Source organism: Ambystoma mexicanum, chromosome 5q, assembly GCF_040938575.1.
Source record: "Ambystoma mexicanum isolate Mex_15411 chromosome 5q, UKY_AmexF1_1, whole genome shotgun sequence".
NCBI lineage: Eukaryota > Metazoa > Chordata > Amphibia > Caudata > Ambystomatidae > Ambystoma > Ambystoma mexicanum.
In genome coordinates this window covers 511,934,717-511,958,151 of record NC_090933.1, presented here as the reverse complement: position 1 = coordinate 511,958,151, position 23,435 = coordinate 511,934,717, and the positions used below count along the sequence as shown (strand labels likewise).

Below are 23,435 nucleotides of genomic sequence, written 5' to 3'. Positions count from 1 at the left end.
ACTATCTGAGCTACCCCCAGAAACGCCTCATAGAACCATGGATGCAGATAAGGAAGAACTGTTGACTTGTCTGAAAGGTATGGAGGCCAGGATGACCACAGCATTTCAGGCTCAAATAGGTCAACTGAGGGAAGACATAAAAACCTCTCTGCAGGAAATCCGGAAAGAGGTAAACAAACTTGGTGACCGAGATGACACAGTTGAAAACGGCCTCTCCGCCTTATCTGAAGAGTCCAAACAGTCCAGCCTGCTGCTGGACCAAATAGCCACTGCTACGAACAACCTGGAACTACAGGTGGAAGACCTTGAAAATAGGTCCAGACGCTCCAACATACGGGTTAAAGGGCTACCCAAAACGATCCCCGATAGCGAACTCCGCGAGACACTCCAACTGGCCTTCAGTAACATATTACGAGATCCAGCACCAGAATCCATTGGATTCGATAGAATACACCGGGTTGGACCCAGAAGGAGTGACCCTGGTGCCCGCCCACGGGATGTGCTGGTGGCTCTCACATCATTCACAACGAAAGAATGCATCCTGAAGGCTGCCAGGTCCAGCACTGGCCTGACAGTTAATGGCCATGAGATTAAACTGTTCCAGGATCTTGCCCTTTCTACACTACACAAGCGCCGACTCATGCGCCCGGTGACAAAAACCTTACAGGGAAAACAAATCCCCTATCGATGGGTGTATCCTTTTGGCCTAATGTTCAATTGGGAGGGCAAACAAAGGCGAATAACTACACGTGAGGAGGGTCAGGCGTTATTAAATTTGGAGGAAGCCCTGAACTCTCCGGATAGAGACAGGACATGACAGCTACAAGATTCCGGGCCCAACCCGTGGGAATGCTACACGGCGCGCAGAGGCAGACCGAGAAATCAATCAAAATTAGTTGGCCCACAAATGTGCCAGGACCATCAGAAACGCTAATAGTGCCATACGATAGCCGAGTACATATTCCGACTGAGATCTGCTGATCTATACGCTGCAACATATACAAGCTTCTATAAGCAGTCGGTGCGGAGGCAGGCAATGCCAACCTATGGAATCCAACGCGAGACCTTACAACTTTGAGTTTCGCGCCCCTTGTGAATTGTTGTCCGACCTGACACCCCAAATAGTTAGTGGGGAGGATTCTATGGAATCCGGGTTGTTGAGAACACAAGGAGGGGAGGGGGAGGGAGGGAGGGAAGGGGAGAGGCAAGGAGGGGGTGGGGAAAGTTATCAGAGATTAACATAAGGAGACGTAGCAAGAGGCTCCGGAAAGGTCCCAATAGGTAAAAGAAAGGGGATATCAGTGCAACATTATACAATGCTAAGGGCAAATATTCTCCTCCTGAATATACATGGCTGAATCAAATATAGTCTCCCTGAATGTTCAGGGTTTGAACTCTCCAGTTAAACGTCAGGTTATCCTCGATAGGCTGGTAAAAATGCAGACAGAGATAGGGATAGTGCAAGAGACGCACCTCCTCTCGAAAGATGAAAAGCGCATGGCACATCAAACATTTCCGCAACAATACTTTGCCTCCAATCGGGAAAAAAAAGAGGAGGTGGCCATACTAATGGGGAGGGCTCTAGCCTTTCAAAAAACCCAACTTTGTAGAGATAAAGAGGGGCGTTATCTGGGTTTCAAAGGGTTGATTAAAGGTAGAATTTACATAATCCTGGCCTTATATGCCCCCAATGAACGCCAAGATGTGTTTATAACAAACTTACTGGGAAAACTGGGCAGCTGGTGTGAGGGCCAATTAATAGTTGGAGGAGACTTCTACTGTGTCATGGACCCAGCCCTGGACAAAACACTCCCACCCACAAACGCAGATCAAAGAAATAGACAGGCACTGGGTCGGTTTTTTAGGGAAATGGGAGTCATTGAGACCTGGCTATTTTTTCAAGGGGACAACAGGGAATATACCCACTACTCGGCGGTTCATCTGGGCTATTCAAGAATAGATATGATCCTTGTCTCTACTACGTTAATTCCACAAATAACTGGGGTGGAAATTGGGGTGGAATATCACTCAGACCATGCGCCAGTGATAGTGGGTGTAGCTTGGAGGGAGGGAGATCACAAAAGTAAACCACCCTGGAAACTGAATGAAGTCCTACTGAGAGACATAGCACTCAGAGCACATATTGAGACCTCTATAAATAACTACTTTAAAGAAAATGACAATGGGGAAACAAGCTGGGGGACAATATGGGATGCAGGGAAGGCGGTGATCAGGGGTGAACTCATGTCACAAGCAGCTGCATACTACAGAGAAAGAGCAATAGTGACTCATCGGTTAGAAACATAGGTGAAAAATGCGGAAATACAACATAAAACTTGCCGCTCAAGGAAATCCCTGCGAGCACTCCGCAAGATCAGAACACAGCTCTAGCATCATACTGCGGACCAGATGGCCCTGTCACTACTCCGCACGAAACAGTCCTACTACATTCATGGGGGCAAAGCAAACCGATTTCTAGCGGCGAAAATGAGGAAGCGTAAAGCCGGCAACTACATAGTACAATTGGACGATGAACATGGGAAACCGCACACAGCAGAGCCAGACAAAATAAAACTAATGAAACATTTCCATGAGACATTCCCGAGCTCCGAAAAACTAGACCCCACACAGCAGATTGCCTATATGAACTCTCTACCCCTTCCCCAAATAACAGAACAAGACAGAATTAGCCTTGGAAGTCCGATCTCAGCGCAAGAGGTCAGCAACGCCATCTCGGCCTTGCCAGCCAACAAAACTCCGGGCCCCGATGGTCTCAGCAACGGTTACTATAAAACCTTTCGTATCCAATTACTCAGCCCACTGAAAAAGCTTTATAACACCATCAGAGAAGAAGGGAGAGTGACGTCAAACATGGAAAAGTCCACACCTATTCTGCCATTGAAGCCCGGGAGACTCCGCGCAACTGCGCAAGCTACCGCCCTATAACGCTATCGAACACTGATGCAAAGATTTACGCGAAGATATTGGCTACCCGACTGATGAAAGTACTCCCTGATAGAGTACATGACGATCAAGCGGGATTCATCACAGACCGTCACACACAGGATAATATCAGAAGGTCAATAGACGTTATAGATGTTAGGCGATCCTCTGCACACCAGTCCACTCCACATCAGAACACTGCGCACATTCCCCCAACATCTCCTCCCACGGTTCGGGGCTCAGGTGATTCGGTGAACCCAAAGGACCGAAAACACCGTACCAGCTTTGGTGTACGGGCTCGATTGCAACCCTTTCTGCATTGGCAATTGCCTTGGAGAACGTATAGCAGAAGGGGCGGCGTTACGTCTTCACGTCGGTCACGAGATCCAGTGTGGCGTTCCTCACGTGACCTTGTTGGACGTCACATGACCCAGAGACACACAGTATAAAGGTCTGAGAGACAGAATGCTCATTGCTTCTCAGCTGTCTTCAGACCCTGTTTGGCGTTACGAATTGCTCCTTGTTACTTTGATCACGGAACTCTACCTCGGACTCCTTCGGACACCCCTTTGTACCTTTGCTTGGAACTGTTTACCTGTTGCCGGATATTTGGACTTCACCTCGACTTGTCTTTGGATCATCCTTTGATACCTTGCTAAGCTTCTACGCCATTTCCCTTCTTGGGATTCAAGTCAAGCCCTCTCTCCTACAGGTGGTCAACCCTGCATCCACGCTCACCTGCGGTTCTACTATTCCTGGGACCGCCGCATCATCTTGAGTCTCGAACCTCTCTACTAGGTTACCTGGGTTTCCCCAACACCAGATAGGTAAGACTCTTTAGATCCTATTGTTTACCTGATTGTATTGTAATTGCCAAGTACTTAACCTCGTTCCCTTTTGATAGCAGCATCGGTGTTCCGGAGGTTCCGTGGATCTGGGAAGACATCTCACCTGTGGCCTCAGAGGTCGCACAGCGGGTTTCTATTTAGTTCCCCTGTGCGTCACTTGGGGACGGAGGTCTCATCGATCTACACGACTCTCAAGTCAGAACAATAGACGCTGGGCGAAGGACGCAACAAGAGTTTGCAATAGCTGCCTTGGACTCCTCCCGTGCTTTTGACAGCACGGACTGGAACTATCTGTCTCTAATCCTGGAGCGCTATGGTTGTGGCCCAGTGTTCACCAAGATGGTTCTAGCCAACTATCAAACCCCATCGACAACCCTCATGATCAACGGCCAGAAAACGAAACCGATGGAAGTCAGAAGAGGCACGAGACAGGGGTGTCCCGTCCCCGCTGATATTCGCAATGGCAATGGAACCGTGTGCCACGCGGTTCAGACTAGAAACCAACATCAAGGGCGTGACCCTAGGTTCCGAAACTCATAAACTCGCATTATATGCGGATGACATTCTCTACATGGGTGATCCAGGTAACAATGCCCTGGGCAATGGCTAAGTTAGAGGAATTCAGGCAAGTCTCGGGATTCTCCGTAAATTTCCCCAAATCAAAAGCAATGAACATCACGGCGAAGAGGGAAACGATAGCAAGGCTAGAGCAATCATACCCATTGACATGGGCGAAAGACTCCCTTGACTACCTGGGAATACGACTAACCAAGGAACCAAGTAAACTTTTCCAGGCAAACATCACTCCCAGAAGACATGCTCAAAAGGGAATCCCAGGAACTATCGTGGTTTTCCCGCATCACAGCAGTAAAAATGACCATACTCCCATGCCTACTTTATGCGGCAAGCTCAATCCCGGTGTCCATCCCACCAATCAAGATCAAAGAACTGCAGAAAGCAATCGTTAAATTCATATGGCAAGGCAAGAGGCCAAGGATCCAGAAGGGTATCCTAATGCGACCCCCGCTCTTGGGAGGCCTCGGAATACCAGACATGGGCAGATACATATTGGCAGCACACTTAGCCCCTATGCTGAGATAGGCCAAGGTCGAACATCATAAAGGATGGTGTAAAATAGAACAATCAGTCACGACGATCCCTCTGATCTCACTCCTAGGTCTGAAAGCTAAACACAGAAGGTGGCGGTGCCCTCCTGGAATCCACAAAGGGGTCCTTGCAGAGCTGGGACATAGCTAGGAAATAGAAACGTATCCCACCGGGTCTGGGTCCATATTCAAATATACTACATAACCCGGACTTTACTCCGGGCCTTCGAGGCAAACTCTGGGAGGGTTGGAATGAAGCGGGGACCCTGACTTTGGCTGAGATGTACAGAGATGGCTCCCCACTGCAATTCACGGACTGCCAGCAGAGGTTTGGTATAGGAGAAAGGGAGCGATACAGGTACTTGCCAATCAGATATTGGATAACTCAATCCATGGTGAAAAGAGCGGGCACACAATCACCGTCCGGCTTGGAACTAACCTTACAGGAGGGCCAGCCCAAAAAAGAGGTCACCAGACTCTATAAACTTCTTTCAAACTCCCAAACGTCAGATCGCCTCCTATATCAAGTGAACTGGGAAAGAGACTTGCAAGAATCCATAACGGAAGAAGAGTAGTGCAAAATATGGTCACAAGCGCATGGTGCCTCCAGATGCACCTCGATTAAAGAATCCGCCTATAAAATGTGCTTTAGGTGTTATATGCCCCCGCACCGTTTGCATAAGATCACCAAGACCTACTCGCCGTTCTGCTGGAGAAACTGTGGAGAGAGAGAGGGGACCTAATCCACATGTGGTGGTCATGCCCCAAGGCAACCGTCTATTGGAAGGATATTCTGGGCCACATTAAAGATATTACAGGTGTGGACCTTCCGATGTCCCCGAAAACTATCCTATTAGGTGTCCCGATTGAGGGCAAATATGCAATGTCCAGGGGGACCGCCACTCTCATTACTCATCTGCTAACGGCTGCAAGGATGACCTTAACGCAAAACTGGAAAAATGAGGAGGGTCCCATAGTGGCATGGTGGTGGGTCAAGATCTGGGGAGTGATGGCCATGGAGAAAATCTGTGCACTTACGGCTGGAAAATATAAAAAATGTCTGGCGACCTGGTCCCCGTTCCCGGCTTCTCAGGAGTATACATGTTATATAAGGGATAACAACACAGAGGAATGAACTCAGGATTAACCCTAAACGGAACCCTTTCATATGTTGATCTCTGTAATGTATTATGGTATTTTGATGTGTTAGTTAAAGCAGGGTGGGGGGAGGGAAGGGGAAGGGGAAGACAGAAGGGGAAAGAGGTTGGGGAATTACAAAATGGAAAATGAACTTTCAGAGGTTAAGACGCTTTGTCTATTCTTGGTTAACGTCAGAAAGAGAGGGAGGTTGATTTAGAATGCTAATTTACTGTTTCTGAACTGTTTTGATATACTTGTATGCCTATGATCCAAAAATAAAGTGTTATAAAAAAAATGCAGAAATATCACATACTGCCCACCTCCTTCCCCACCAGCTCATTCACTCATTAATCAGGGTCGGGGTGTTAACCAACCCGAACCCCCAATTTCTCCACCCACCACCCCCATCAACACACGCGTCCTTCCCACATCCTACCCACATACACTCACACACGCACACACATACAGTCCAAAACTCACCTCTGCCTCCTGCGACGACTATGCTGGAGCTCACATGTGCAGCATGGGTTTGACGAGTATGATAGTTCGATTTAGAAAGACCGCTCTGTGCTGCCACAGAGCAGTCTTTCTAAATTAACCTCCCCCCGCCTCCAGTGGAACAGTGAAAAAGATCTTTTCACTTAGTACCAACGGTCCATCTAAAAAAAGAGCCTGATGTGTGAAAACATTGCAAACCCCTACTTTAATGTATGTCACTTCCGTTTTTAAAAACCATTTCTAGTTTTTCAAAAACAAAACATGCTTCAAAAGATTTAAAATGGCAAACACCACAAACAAAGTCCCCAAAAGAAACCATGTGAACCTCTTGGGGGGGAAAAAACAAGCAAAAATGGGTCAGAAATGCTGGTTGGATTAAAAAAAAAAAACACCCTATTTATACAAGTCTCAGAAGACTCCCTGTTCAGATCATGAAGTTCTAGCTTGATTGACTAGGCCACAGATTGGTGGCGAAAACCACACCTGGATGCACATTGCACAGGGACGATATAAACCTTCAGCACTTTTACCCAACCAATGGTACATAAGGGAAATAAATCCTTACCTGCCTGCGTGACTGGGTGAAGTGCTTCACTGGATTTTTCTTGCTGGGACACAGGTGGTTAGGTTGACACACCGACGCTTGGAGCGATGCTGCTGCAATGAAAACAAACAGTTAGCCAAGGATACATTGGTCTACCTGAGACTTCAAAATTAAGATTAGATGAGCAGGGTTCCAAACCAGCTCTTGGGTGTTAGGCATCAGCTAGTAAGCAGGACGTAACGCTGAGAAAGCAGGAGAGAGTACATAGTGCACTGTAAATGCAACTCCCACATGAGGCATGAACTTTCAGTACTGCCCCAAACTGGACATGAGAAAGGAACAGCCTCAAAGATAGGTTTGGAATCCCGGATTGTGACTCTTAACGATACCTTTAAAATTGCCCCACCATCACCCACAGCAAAATACAGTCATTTTTAAAAAAGGCATGCTTACCGTCGGCAAGTCCTACTACAGATGTCATGATTTTTTATGGTGCCATTGCTGCTGGGCACTTTGCTGTCCAAGATCGGATGATAGAGCCAATTTGTGTTCCTGCAATTGAAAAAGTACAATAAAAAAAAAGAAATCACAGACGTACCAGATTGACCGTACCAATATTTGCGCACAACACTCTGCCAGTTGGCACACATCCTCCCCCGCACACAAAAGGGACCTAGGGTGCAGGGTTCTACCAGGAAATCCCAGAAGTTCCCTATAGGCCAGTTCACCACAGCTGACAGAGAGCAGCCAGAGCACATACCTGAAAACATGACTCGTACTCAGTTGCAGAGACAAAAAAAATAATAGAGAGAGAGAAAGAGCATCAGCTTGTTATATTTTACCCTTTCTATTCCCTGCCTAGAATAGAGAAGTCCAGCCTGCTGGCATTCCTCACAGAGCTAACTTTTGGAAACGTCGAGTAATATCCATTTAGTTTTTACTGCAGTTTGGTGACAGCACTGACATAGCAGCAGACTGCTGCGACTGCCCTGCCAGACATGAGGGCCCCTGGCTTCTCTGCAACATATGGTGCCCCATGCAGGTGAAGGCCTGGTACCCACAGCAGGAAGATATACAAGAATTCCACTAAAACACTTCTATGGCAGCGGTGCACCCAAAGTACTGTTGGTGATACAGTGATTTTAGTACATCAAGGGATGTATAGAGTTGCTCTATAGTAGATGGCTACCGGGGTAGCTCAGCAGGTTGACAGACTATTGCTGAGATATTATATATGCAAAATATAATTATATTTATTAATATATTGTTGTTGTTTCAGGTTGAATTTAACCAAAACAATAAACTAAAAATATATCCAAAACATGTTACGCAAATGACATTTTGCAATTACTTATAAAAAAGAGGAAGTACTATAAAATGTGTTTGGCCAAGGGATGGCTTGGGAAATGGGTTGGGGTATTTCTGCCTCTGTAGTGAAAACAAAAAGTTGGCATCCATGACCCCAGTTTAACCAGTTTGATAAACGTAACATCTTTATAAATATAACCTGTAATAAAACACAAAGCAAGGGGCACACAAATTACAGAGTATTGGTGTGGTGCTCCGACAAAAAAAATAAAAACACCTCAAAGAAAAGTAGTGAACCCAAGTTTCAGCTGCGTTTGAGATTTTTTCCTATGAACGTGTAAAATGCACATTTGAACAACAATGTGTCCCATATGTAGAATGCCTGCTTTCAATAGTGATCCCCTCTCCCCGCCACAGTGATGTTCATGGCCCATTGATTTTCGTGGTGTACCTATCAGGACAGAAGAAAACAAAACAGGATGAGCAAATAGAGCCAGGAAATGCATGAGTGACGGCTGGGGAAAGGAGCACTGCGAAGATTAGGTCACCGAGCCAGTCATGGCTGAGGCAGTCCGGGTCCCGAGATCCAGCCAGACATCGGATGCCGGAACTCGGACCCGGCCAGACAACAGGGGCTCGCCATGCACAGTTAAGTGAGGCCAAAAAAAATGTATTTTCTCTTTTCGCACCGTCCTGGATCACACGCCCCACAGACTGAAGACTTTTGCCTTAAAAATAGCCATACCATAGTCAGAATACTCAATTGTTATCTTGCTGGTAAGTCTACATAGGAGCCTACATTTTCACTGTATACTAGCAAAGTATGCATGAACATGCAGGCACCTAGTCAGCAAGACAACGCAGTGAAATGAAGGAACTCTGTCCTATACAGACAGGCAGCAGAAGAAATGCCGTTGGGGGGTGGGGGGGGGGGGGGAGTGGAAATCAAGAAAGACATCTTCTGGTACAAAATACTATGGCCGGTACAGTTCAATGCACTGCCTGACAGCACATCTCCCTTCAATGTTCAAATCAGAGCCCCTCACCTCACAAAGGCAGTAAAGTTACACATATCATGCCAAGGGAACTTGCCGTTGTAGGGATCCCCCTGCGGCCGCTGCTCTTCATCCAGAGACCCAGGCTGCCACCGCACATATATCACCCCCCGCACAGGAGGGCTCAGCAGCCCCAGAGGCATCCAAACCCGCGTGAGCCTGTGCAGCAGTGCAGAAAAAGCAAGCACGCGGCTGTGGTAAAAATGGGATCGACATGCGGTTTCATTTACAACTGGTTGAGCTCATTGCTGTTTTAACAGTGGAAATCGTGTTGCACAGAAAAGGGTGAAGAAAGGTAGCGTATAATCCGACTTGCTGCTGGCAGCCGAATTTGGAAAAAACATCTTCCCTGAAATTCCGTCGACGTGCATGGCCACAAATCACTTCTGTTTGGGGGCAGGGGGAGCCGGGATGGGGAGAATACCAGCCAAGAAGACACACAAAGATCCGCTGTTGCGGCAACCAAAATCAAAATAGGAAAAACAAACCCACCGGCACCTAAATATACCCGCCGCTTCGAAACACTTCCGAGATACATAAGCGCCTTATAAACGCACAATAAAAAATAAATACCTGCCTGTACACCTGTACACAACAAGGAGTGATCCTTCCTCTGTGATTCTCTTCCTAAGCACGTATGGAGGTCCTATGTGAAAACGTTACGATGACTTGTTTGTTTGTTTGTTTGTTTGTTTATTTGGTATAGCGCAGAACCAAACCCGAAGGGGTAGCTGGGCGCAAACAGTACAAGATTGCTTAAGAACTTAGTTACAGGAGAAATACACGTTATGCAGTTCGCAATTAAATCAAGAAAAGTGCAGTTTATACAGTTCACGTTAGATCAACGAAATAAAGAAATGCGGAACTACGGTTCAGTCTAGTTGATCGGATGTCATTCAGCTGGTTGCAGGCATCTAGTGTCTATGTGGGAGGGGGAGGTCGAGCTAAGTGTCATTGGCACGGATCCAAGTGAGGACTTTTCGCCTGAAACTAGAGTAAGGTTGGTCCATTCTGAGATCCAAGGGGAGTTTGTTCCAAGTTTGCGCAGCTATGATTGGGAAACTAGAGCCGGCGGCTGTACTCTTTTTGAATCTAGGCACCACTAAGGTGAAGGCGTTGGTCAGTCTAGTGGGACGGTTAGAGGTTCTCTTGTGGATTCTGTTGGCCAGATAAGGGGGGGCAATGTTATTGAGACATTTGGATGTGAGGGAGAGTATTTTGAGGGTGATCCTGTCTTTGATTTTTAGCCAATGGATATTTTTCCTAAAGGTGGAGATGTGGGCTCTGTTAGGAATATTTAAAGCTACTCTGATAGCGTTATTTTGGAGAGTTTGTAGTTTGTCAAGGATATACTTGTTAGAGCCTGCATAAAGGGCATTGCAGTAATCCAGCTTGGATATGATGAGAGCATTGGCTAATGTAATGCAGCTGGTCTCAGTTAGAAAAGGTCTGCATGCTCGGATCAATTTGCAAGTATATGCCGTGGAGGATGCTAGCGAGTTCGTTTGCTTTTTGAAGGTGAGCGCTGAATCAAGATAGACCCCGATGGTTTTGACTGCAGGCATCACTTTAATGACGTTATTGTCAATGTTGAATGAGGCATAGTTGGGGTCAAGTTTTTTGATAGCCAACGCTGAGCCAGTGATTAGTAGCTCCGTCTTGTCGTCGTTCAGGCAGAGGCCATGGGATGCCATCCAAGCCTGAATGAGGAGATATATCTTATTTACTAAGTCCGTGTCTTCCAAGAAGTTACCCGAAAGGGGGATTAGAATCTGAGTGCCATCTGCGTAATTAGTGTAGACAACACCCAGTCTGTCCAACTTATCAAACAGGGGCTTAGTAAAGATGTTATACGTCGGAGAAACACATGATCCTTGGGGAACACCGCATGAAACTTGTATGGGATCAGCGGCTGCTGAGGGTGAGAAGACTCTCATTGTCCGGTTTGCAAGTAAGGATTGTACAGAAATACGTGAAATACGTCATGTGTGATTGATAATGAAAGCAATATAAGGCTTCCCTTTAGCCTTCTCTGCCACACATTACAAAGGGGCAAATGAACAACCCCCTCCCTGGGGAATGCCAAATCGCCCCCATGGAGAAGAAAAAAAGACTGAACTGTTATGCTGGAAATTCGTACCCAAATGCGTCTGTCTGCAAAACACACATATCCCCATTTGCTGCACATAACAAATCCTCCAACCCCCTCGCCCAACTCCAGCGGGGAACTATTTGCTGTGCTGTTTGTAAGGTGTTTCTCCCCTTTGGTATGTATGAAGGAATGAGCAGCAACCTGAACGAGACCTGAGCCAGGATCCTTACACCTTAGCGCACACACTTTCTTACATGAGTAACATTACACATAGGTACCCCTAGAGTGGGGTGCTCTCAATTAACACATGAAATAAACAATACTTAAATGACTTCATTCCATTGTCTTTGCTAGTAAATAATTAAATAGCATCAGTTTAGCACCCTGGGAGGAGGGATGTTTGGTTGAGTATATTTTGTGCATAAATAAATAAGTAGCTAGATAGCATGAGTTCACAGATATCTGATAATAAATATTTAAACAGCATCAATTCAGTAACCTGGGCAAAGGGGTGGTAAATTGGGTATATTTCATACATAAGCTAAGTAGCTATGTATCAGGAATTCCTTGGCATCTGATAATAAATAAATAGCATCATTTAGGAACCTGGGCAGAGGGGTGGTTAATTGGGTATATTTCATACATAAAATACGTAAGTAGATGGCTAGCATTGGTTCGTTGACATACTGATAATACATTAAAAAAAAATAGCGGAACTCCTAGACAGCCTTCACTGTCACCATCTATTTTGTACAATCAAACTTCCTCTTAGGAGCACTGCACCCCTTTCCCTTGGTATCAATCTGAGGCAGCACCAAGCCCCCTGAACTAGTGGTAGCCGCAGACTACAACCAGAAGTACAACATCCTAGAACAATGCCCAACAGGGTTTTCGGTAATCCTGTGACTGGACTGCCTTGGGCTAACCAGAGTTCGTCCCTCACTGGCTGTAGACCCAACCTCTTACTGATACACCCAGACCACCCCTGCTCATCGCACCCTCAGCTGGTAGTTTGTCCTACTCCTCGACTCCTTCCATAAACCAGGGCCACGCAGGCCCTCTGGAAAAAACAAACCAGCATAACCTCCAAAAGGGGGTCCGTGACAACCCTCTCAAATACCCCTAGGGCCTCTCTCAAGGGGCACTAGATGTTCGGCCTGAAGTGAGATACCGTGGGCACTGAACCTGTAAGGCCTACCGTGAGTTGGGGCCGCTCTGTGTGCCCTCTGACCAGATTTGCTCTCTCACACGGCAAGCCTTTAGGTGAAAACTAACAAAGTTGTCAAATTCCGCTACGGCAGATTCATGTTTAGCAGTTTGGATTTGTCTTTTCCTTCCATACACTTCACCATTCCTACCCCATGACTGTTATCCCGGGGAGAAAGTGGCTATGCGCAGTCACACGCCCCCAGCCAACTTTCTCCTTAGCCCCCAGGCCCGGCTCGCCTTCTCAACCCGGGAAAGGGGAGAGCGTGAAGTCGGCCCAGAGAACAGAACTTCATCAGAGGACGATCCTCAAGGCGACGGCCCGACCGCCTTCCGAAATCGTTCTACTCTCCGCTCTCTCTTCTCCCGATCTCGATCTCTCTTCCCGCTCTCTCACAGCTCCTGTCGGTCTTCTTCTTGCTAATAGATATCAGCAGTGATTTTTGGATACCAAGGCTTGATCCTCATTACTCCATCTTCTTGGGTTGAGTGTATAGTTGTGGGTAAGGATTCATCTTGGTCTGTGTGGACTTTTCATGGTAGGTACAGCTGGTTTTACAGGGTCTTCGCTGCAATGGGCTGCGGGTAGCGGTCGAAGGGGTTTGCAGTGGTGACAGCGAGTCTTCTGATCAGAGGGTTTGGGTTCTGATCCAGTCCTTGGCAGAAGTTCTTACTCAGCTGCGCTAGATGTTCGTCCAACATCTCGATGTCCAGGTCTCTATGAAGGTCTGCTATCCTTGTGAATATTGGAGATCCAGACAATATCCGCACGGCCTTGTTCTGGACTATCTGAAGACTCTTCCGGTGTCGCTCATGCCAGGTCATCCATGCTGGGGAGACATACGTCAGGGTAGGTCTGATGATCACCTTGTAGACGTTGATGTTTGTCCAGAGGTGCTGGGACTTGGTCTTCAGGGAGGGGGTACAGTGCTGCCATCTTTCCTGTTGCCTTCTGCTGAATATTCTCAATATGGCTTCCCAGTTGAGTTTGCTGTCCAGGGTCACACCAAGGTAGCGGCTGCTACTCTGGGTGCTTCTTGATCTTTCTGGTGAACAGCGTTGCAGTTGTCTTGCTGGTGTGGAGTTCTATCCGGCAGTCACTGTACCACATCGAGATGGTATCCAATGAAGCTTGCAGGTTCTTCGCTAACTTCCTTTCCGCTGAATGACTGGGAGATGATTGCAACATTGTTCGCATACAGCGCCAGGTCGGTCTTGTGGAGATCCATCGGGATGTCGTTGGTGAAGATGTTGAACAGGAACGATCCCTGTGGCTCGCCTGCTCGGATGGGATGCGACAAGGACATCTCAGACCGCATGGCAACATGGAAGGTGCTGTCTCCCAGGTAGCTTGCAATCGTCTTCACCATATAGTTCGAAAATGGAAATCAAAAATCCCAGCCCAATCATCTTGTGCAGCAGTATCTTGTGCCAGACTCAGTTGAATTCTTTGGCAACATCCAGGAAGACAATTCCCGTAGACTTCTTGATGTTGAATCCGTGGCGATGGGGTCCACCACTCAGCAGCTGATGGGTCATTACATGCTCCATTTGAAATACAAACTGTTCCTTTGCTAGTAGATTTCTTTCGGAGGCGAAGTCGCCGAGTCGGGCGAGGAGGACCTTCTCCCGGAGCTTCGATAATCCAGAGAGCAGGCTGATGGGGTGGTAGTTTGCAGGATCCCTCAGTGGTGTGCCGGCCTTTGGGAAACAATGACCCTTGCTTCCTTCCAGGATCTCGGGAAATGCGGGAGCCTCATGCATGCATTGAAGATCTTGGTGAGGTGTTCCATTGATGCTGGCGAGAGGTTCTTGATTGCCAGGTTGGTTATTCCATCGCTCCCTGGTGCCTTGCCGTTTGCCAGTTTCTCTGCAAGTCCTGCTACCTTAGAGCTTGTGCACTCCTTGATATCTTCTGCTCCCAACCCGGTTTGGTCTTCTGCGAGATGCTTCTCAACTTCTTTCTCCACTCTGTCTGAGAGCTTGCATACCTTGTTTGGGGTGAACGAAGCGTCCAGTGTCTAGGCAATGACCTCTGCATTGTCCTTGTTGCTGCATGCAAGGTGGGTTTGTCCCTGGATTGGTGGGCTTGGCGCCTTCTTCCCAGTCAGGCGACAAGGGATTCTCCATAATGAGTTGTTCCCCTCCTTCAGCTTGGCTGTTGCAGCCTCCCACTTCTCTCCATGGTGCTGTCTGATTTGCTCCCGCAGGAGTCTTGTGAGCACGTTGTACTTCTGCAGGAGATCTGGCATGCGGAACTTCTGCCACTGGCATCGGGCCCGGTTCTTGTCAGCGATCGACTGTTGGATGCCTCTCGGTAGGTCGTATATGGAACATCGGTTTGTCTTCTGCTTCGGAACGCTGCTTTTGATTGCCTGCTGGACTGCTGTCGTGAAGTCTTCCACAGCCCTGTCGATGTCTTCCTTGGTGCTCAGTGGGTTTGGTGTGAACTTGCGGTTCAGCTCTTCCTTGTAGCAGCTCCAGTCAGCTCTTCTGAAGTTGTACTTCTCGACCTGCTGGTAGTGTTCCATCTCATCATCCACAGTGATTGCTACTGGGCTGTGGTCTGAGGTCAGCTCTGCCAGGGTTTCCAGCTCCACAGAGTGTTGAAGGTTCTTCAGTAGCACAATGTCCAGCACATCTAGGTTGTGACTTTCTACACCTGGGTGGTGCGTGGGCTCAGTCGGGCCTGCTACCACACAGTCGTTCTTTCCGGAATACGCCAACAGTGACCGTCCCCTCTGGGTGGCAGTCCTGGAGTTCCAGCATCGATGCTTGCCATGGAGGTCTCCTCTGATGATTGTCGGAACAGTGGAATCCAGCAAAGCATCCAGGTCTCCAAGATCCAGCTTTGATTTCGGCGGGCAGTACGTTGCAATCAGCCGGAGTGGTCCTGTCGCAGTCTTGACTAGCATTCCAGTGGCTTCAATGCTTCCAAGGGGTGGGAGTGAAATCTCATGGTGGTCGATCGTCATCATCACTGCTGTCCCCCTCCTTTGGTTCCTGCAGGTCAGTCGGTCCGGTACACTCTGTGGTTCACCAGGCTCAGCTTCCAATTTCCTTGCAGGTGGATTTCTGAAAGCAAGGCAGCACTCACCTTTCTCGTTTCCATCAGGTGAAGGAGTTTGTCTGTCTTCTTCTGGATACCGTTGGCATTCCACATCGCGATGGCATAGCTGGGTTTAGATGCCATGTTGGTTTGTTTCTTTACCCGGGAATAGACTTGGGATGAGCCTTGCCACCTTCGCCATTGTGGGGTCGATGCTCAGCTCTGCAACAAAAGCTGCGATCTTCACAATGATGGTCTTCCAGTAGATGGAGCCCGCTGTTCCATCTTCCTGCGCTGAGATGGCAGCTTGCGGCGGGTTGCGTGGTGGATTTAGAACTTCGGAGTAGCTCGGCACAGATGTAGTGGGTGTCCTTGGCGGGCGAGGTGGGTTGTTCCTCTGCATGGCAGCTGTTTGTTTTGTGTCATGGCGATGTGCAGTGCTTTGGTGTGGTTGGTGGTGTCCGTTGCTCCTCTGCCAGTCATTTGCAGTGGTTGGTGGGTTCCATGGAGCTTGCAGTGGTCGTAGTGCCCTCCTCTGCTGCTCATCCCGTTTTGCTGTGCTCAGGGCTGAGCATCCGAGGTAGCCGGCAGGGTGAGGTCCCTTGCAGTTGGCGCAGGTTCCCGACCCTATTCAGTCTCGGGGCAGTGTTGCGATGTGTGGTTCTCCCCACATCACACGCAGCGTGGTGCCTGGTGGTAGAAAGCAGATGTGTGGCCGATGCGCTGGCATCGGAAGCACATGATCGGTCCTCATCTGCCCTTCGGTGCTTCAGTGGTGACTGCACTGTTGCATAGCTGTGATCTTTGTCAGGTCAGCAGGTTTTCCATCGCTGGTTGGTGTGAGGGTGGCAACAAACAGATGGAATTTCCTGTTCTTGTCCGTCAGTGAGGTCAGCTGTACAACGCTCTTAACTGGTAGGCAGTGCTCTGAAGGTCCGTCTACATTGTCTCCAATGCTAGTGTTTGCCGAGAGGCCACGGATCACAAACCACTGGGACTTCACTCGCTCCAGTGGGAAGGTGTAACACTGCAGACCCTGTTCGGTGAAGGCGTCCGTCACGCCCCTGTAGTCCTTCACTGTGGTGAGCGATATCTTCACGTGCTCACCACGATTCCCATGGCGGTTTATATCCCCCACAGGAACCTTCAACTGGCATCACCCGCAGGGGAGCTCTCATTCATGCTGAGGTGAAAACATCTCACAGCCATGCAGGCTCTCCCTGCAGCAAGAGCGTACCATACTCCCTAATGCAATCCACCGCGCTGAAAACAACCAATTTTTATATACAAATACAGCTGACAGGGCCCAGACTCAAGAAAGAAGGGAACCACACGAAACGCACTACACCAAGGTAACGCTTATTCTAGGGGACCTGGCCCATAGTATACCTCAGCACTGAGTTATGGTGGAACTAATGATCATATGGCAGACTTCAAAGTAGATAAAGGGTTTACATGTTCTCTGGTACAGTGGAAGTCCCATTGGGAAGGGAGGAACGCGCTGTGCCCAGACGCCACTCCATAAAACACATCTCCCCCAGGCAAATCGCCCACCTGCGTGACAAAACCCAAAAAAGAACTGACTCCGCCTGTACTTTAAGTAAATCTTCCCCCCTGATGCACATTACAAACCCCCAAAATAGACAGTAATACCCCCTCCCCAATATTGCCTCACCCCTGTGATGCATATTACATATCCCCAAAATACACTGAAATAACGAAAAAAACAAAACAACTGAATCCGGCTCTAGTTTAAAGTAAATATCACCCCCGATGCACATTAAAGACCCTCACAATACACAGAAATACCCCCTTCCCAAAATCTCCGCTCTGTATTAAAGTAACTATCAACATGAGATAACTTTAAGACTTACCACACTCAAATTTAAGCACCAAATACACGCTTTCAAGCACCAAATAAACAATCAACTATACGAAATGTGTTTTGTAAAGGAGGAATCACTCCTAGTCCCGCAACCCCTTGCCGTCCAGCTTGCAAAAAAGAGACGAAGTGAACGTTGCACCCACGTGATGTAGAGCAGCCCACGTGATGAAGTGTAGGCGGAGCGTTGCTATGGTCTGTTTCTCAGATGGGAACTAGACACTAACTACCCTTTACGAAACGCTCATGTCCTGATTTCAAGCAGCGTCAGGTGAGTGCATGCGATCCAGCTCTTGGAGTGAATTTTATATGCATTTCTTTTAGCATCCATTAACTTAGAGTCTTAGACGTTCTCACCCCCTTGTTATATTGTTAAGAGGAGACATTTCGCAATCTCTGGAAATGCACGTTGAAGCTGTAATTCGTGGTATTGTACTTATCACATGTTGAAATTAAACATTTTAAGTACGTGACATTCTAAACATCTGGTTTTGAAATTACATAGGGCAGCCTGTTGTTGTTGGTATGGTATCATAGACATAGTAGCGTATTTATTGTAGGTGGAGAAAATTGTCACCATAGCTAACAAATAGCAAATTAACACGGATAAGGTATTAAAAAACAAACACATGTAGGAAATCTGACCAACCCTAGAATTGGTAAAGAAACAACAACGCAAGTGACTCAACTTGACATATTCTTTGTCTTGGAATATCATTGTTCCTTGAAAAACTGAACATGCAAACGCCCTCTCTTTGACACAGTACTGTGACAAGCCAGAAGAAGGGCTGGACCAGAAGAAATGTTTGACTGTACTTTTAACAAAACTAAAGGAAGGTGCTCGTTTATAGTCCAACATAAAATTGTCCCTGGTCCAGAACTATCCACTAAACTGAACCTGACACTTAGCAAAAATGTGAAAGAAATAGGTTTAGATCCCTGCACTCTTGGTTCTTCACAAATGATCTTCGGCTTTCCCAGGAGTCCCTCTTGGATCTGGATCCAATGGTTAAAAGTAAAGAAAAGTTTCACTCAGAGAAAGTGGCAGTCTATCAAAAGGTCCCCAAATGTCCCCAAAGTAAAAAAAAAATTAAAAATCTCAAGTTCCTGGAAAAACAAAATGTCCAAACTTCTTTATGTTAAAAGGGATATTTCCTTGATACCTTTCCACAAACTTGGTCGATCTCTTCACACTACGACCAACCTTCGTGTGCTCCTGTGCTTCTTTGATATATGCTCTTCGTTCTGCTTATTGTGCTGCTTTGGCTCCTTTGGGGTTCCATTACCCAATATATCTGTTCGTTAGGGGTCCTGTGACCCCTCTCTACTTCATTTTCTCTTAGTTTTCTTTGGCCCCTGTGACCATTCTTGAGGTATATGTTGCTTGGGTTTCTCTGGCTCTTTCTTCTCTCAGGTCCCTGTGACCCTTGGATGGGTCTAGGGTAGTCCTTCCCTCTTCCCTCTCTTGTGTTCCCCTCCCCCCCAACCTGAGCAATGCGTGTACCTGCTGTGTTATAGTTCATGCTCCATTGAGGGTCCATCTCGTAGGTGATGGCAGCGTTCTCCACGGCTTGCTACTCTTCGCTTCTGGATGCTAGCGATCTTCCCGTTTCCCTCAGTGCTCTCGCTCGTGCTCTCTCCCCTCCCTCGCCTTCCCCCGCATCCCCAGACCTCCCGTAATCCCTGGACTCTGCATCTGTTTGCAGGCTCCACACCCACCAAATCCTGTGTGTGGTCATGCCACTAGGTCCGGTTTGCTCCATTCATCCTCTCGCTATTTGTCCTTACACGCTTCCTTGCCTGGCATATGGCGTCTCCCTCTGGTGTCTGCGCTGCAGCCGGATCCACTGGTCTGCCGGGCTCCTCCCTTTGCCGACATTCTTACATCTGAGACTCGCCTCAGTATTGGGTTTCTCCTCCTCCAAACAAGGGTTGTTGACCCTTTATTCTTGCTCTGATATCCAGAAGGGGTGCATTGTTCACTACAGGTTGGCAAGCATTTGGAAAGGTCAGCATTATCTTGAGCCAAATACATAGATGTATTGTCAGTATGTCTTGGCAGAAAATACCTTGTGTATAGGGAGTTCCCCATGGGAGTCCTTGTTCCCTAAAGCAGAGTCTCCCAGTGAGGTCCCAATTTCCCAGACCCCTATGAAGGGTTTTGCTGAGTGGGCTCACCTCTCCTATTCTGAAAGGGGGTGGCTTCACCTAGTCACGAAAGGACAAAGTCCCTGGATTCGTCACAGTACTCTTTCAAGTAGACCTGAAAGAGGGAAGCAAACACTATAAGTGGAAAGGATGACCCATATTTGTCCATGCCTAGCGTGCAATTACTCAAGGGCTGTAACATATTTCAACAATCGTGTGTCACCTGCCTTGATTATGATTATGCCATTCTGACCTTGGGAATGGAGTATCATCGAATGGGACCACTAATAGAGTACCTTGCGTGGACAAGGATTCAGGGCCTTTGAACCACTACAGTGTTCATTTGTTGCCGAACAAAAGCATTGTAACATATATGAGTTGTATTAACCAGATACCATGTTGGAATTTATGTCAGAAGTCAAAGCATCAATAAAAAACTCAAAGTACTCATTGGAGGATTGAATAACTATGGGAATGAGTGCCCTGTCTATTATACTGAAGGTTGGACCTTGGCAAAAACCACCTTTTACCACCATGAAAGAGAGACACTTGCTAGGGTGAGATCACCTTGGAATCCATTCATTATTTTACCATAGATGAAACCGAAGCCTATCGAATGCACAGAGCACATACACCTTGTCAACCCATTTATCTAAAAGAACTGACCTTTAGTCATGACTATGTGAGGTTCCATATGGACCCTACAGTTATGGTTCTGTCGAAAGAGAACTGTTGTTAAGTTAAACATGAGCTGGAGGAGGAAAAATATGTGACTGACCAATAGATAACTGGAGTATGTGACTGGAGGTGGACAGACGGCAGGGAATACATATTTTACACACGTGAATTCATCATGTTGGTAAATGCATTACTAAGAAAGGAGCAACCAAACCCAATCTCGCTATCCAAAAAGTATCCTGTTAATGCATAACAAATACCATTTTGAGCTCTCTAGTCCTGATCCAGTAGCACACAGCCCTTTTGCTATGTCCCTTGCATCGGGAATTGCATACTGAACTCTGATCTGGCGATACAAAGAATATTTGTTGGATCTGAACCCACTCTATTTTATTTCTTAACCCGGGCATCTCTTGTACATGGTAAAACCCATCCATAGTTGAGCTCAGAGTGAAGCTCACTTCTTGGTGCAATGATATTGGCAGGACCTGGGAAAAACCTAATATTCTGAGGAAGGAAATGCATGCTCTCCCCATGGGTCTAAAGATCTCTGTGCATTTATTCAAATGAGACTTTGTTTATAAGGAACGAACGTGTCCCCACCTGTGACCAACTATAACATCTATGAGGGAAAAACCCTGGATCCAGAAGGGCGTAAAAGGGGCTTACCTATCAGGGTGTAACTTGTGAGCCTCCGACAGAATAAACCTATGCTTTGTATATATTTTTCATATTATGGTTCGATGTATTATCCATATTGATGAAGTCGGAATTGCTGCCTTCAGACATGCCCGTACACTGGGATTGCATGGAGGTTCTTTCTGTTGTAAGCCCTTGCACAATAGGAGGCAATATCGTTACTTTGATTGTGGATGGATGGCAGTCTAGTTTCCAGTTTGGTGATGGTTTTACTGCAAGGCAACTGTGTGCCCCCCAATGTTTTCAGTTTGTCCGCCATACTTGTGCAAGGCATAAAATAAGCAGTGTCTCAGGAGCAATTTGCTATGCAATTCTGTAGGTTTGCTAATTAAATTGGCACTTGTATAGCAAAACTAGCTATTTAAGTTACCCTGTTCAATGAAAGCACAGCTCACCCTGCATTCCTCTCTTGCATTCAGAGCTCTCTCCACCCTCTTTTCTCTGTTCACTGCAAGTTTCAAAGGGCTAATGGAGAGGGAGTGCAGCAGTAATCATCCCCTTCACTCAATTGCCAAAAGGCCTCTGTGGGAGTGATACACACATTTCTTTTTCTCTTTGAAATAGTTGCAAACCAGAAATAATCAGGATATAACTATTATTAAGCTAACTGTATCCGTCTGCCAAAGACCAGTATGTGTTAGTTATTACTTTTTAAAAAGGCTTCCAATTCCTTTTCTAAAAATGTAATAGGTTACATAATGCATAATTACAGTATTGCTACTGTAAAACACTGCATTGTCTCCATGCTTTACAGTGAAGTGTATCTAAATCTCAGTGTCAATTAGCTTTCATTTTGTTTGGGAAGATGCTTCATAGCGACGAGTGGACACTTTTGAAAATGCACATGACCACACAGCCAAATGCTTTGATGGCAAACCTAGTCCTGTGGCCTGCTGGTTACATACAGCTTGCAACTGGTGCTCAGCCCATGTGCTGATCCCATACTCCTTGACATTCTATCTTATCGTGTTGCTTTATACCAGCTACCCTGAAAGTGAGATGGCTTTCACGCTACAATAGACTGCCTACTTTACCCAGTTCTCTGCCTGCTACGCCATCCACACTGCTTAGTCCTTTACATAATGAATACACAAAGCTAACTTGATCTTTACTTAAAGTAGCTATCAATAGTTTCATCCAGTCTGTGCATCTACAGACCAACTGGAAAACTGTACGCTGTAGTTGGGGTCCAGAGCTCACTTTGATCTATGATTATGATTGCATTATATATTTGCACCTGCAGTAGAGATAGCTGGCCAAACTGTTTTCAGAGCCTTTTTTATCATATCTATTTATTTGTGTCCATCCATGCAGCTAACCTTTTTACCAGCACTCGTGCAGGGCTCGCAAAGTATTTTCACCCAATCGCTTAGTCGAGTTGATTTTAAGAAGTGCCAGTTCCATTTGCAGGGGATGTTGGAAACATTTATTTAAACTTTACTTTGTTTGCAGGAAACGTCAAATAAAAGTTTCACTGTGCATGGCTGAGATCTGGGTGGCAGCAGTGTGCCAAACTAAAGTGGGTTTGTGGTGACATGCATCCTTTTACAGAAAGTACTTCCAAATGTTTTGTCATCCGTTGCCATGGGTCTAGTGCATGTCTCTTCAATCAAGTGGGTAAACTAAGTTACTGAACCTGTAGGTCTAATGGAATTTTAAAGAATTTGCAAGGCCTGACTTATCTCACCAATGTCTTACTTATTGTTGCTCATGTTATATCTTGGGAACAAGTATCTTCTGGCGGCATTAAAAACATTTGTACAAAATTGCTAATCAAATGGGTTTGTTTGCTAATCAAGACAAATTTAATTAGCAAACTCTGCTAATCAATTTTTGAAAACTAATTTATGCCTTGCTTGTGGTTGATACCTTGTTGTTGAGGCATAGAGTTTTGAACCAGATACTAGCTGGAACGAGGATCTAGTGGGATTCGTGCAATTTGAAGGTGATGTGGTTGAATTTCCTAGAGCGGGGGATGGGGTAAGCTGTGCCATGGTAGGCAGTTTATTTTTTTTTTATTTATTTTTTTTACTTTCTTTTTTTAAATCTCGACAGCATGAGGTACAGTCGATATAACACAGACATAATATCGCGTTTATATATATCATGGCATCAAAACTTTGTTTTTAAACTTATAACTGTTTGCCTGTTTTCCATAGAACAGCTAATTCAAATGTGATTACAGGTTAGGAATTGTCAAAATAATCTGAAAAGAGAAAAGGAGGATGGGGAGGGGAAG

General features: G+C 46.5%; 1 protein-coding gene across 2 annotated transcripts in view; it reads left to right on the top strand.

The window, feature by feature from the left end:
• The first annotated feature begins 17,840 nt into the window (after positions 1-17,840).
• The window catches only part of CCDC178 (coiled-coil domain containing 178), a 3,486,252-nt gene continuing 3,480,657 nt past the window's right edge, over positions 17,841-23,435 (top strand). For both annotated transcript variants that reach the window (XM_069620987.1, XM_069620986.1), the window contains exon 1: positions 17,841-17,942. The gene's annotated coding sequence lies outside the window, so the exon portion shown is untranslated. The remainder of the gene's footprint in view (positions 17,943-23,435) is intronic.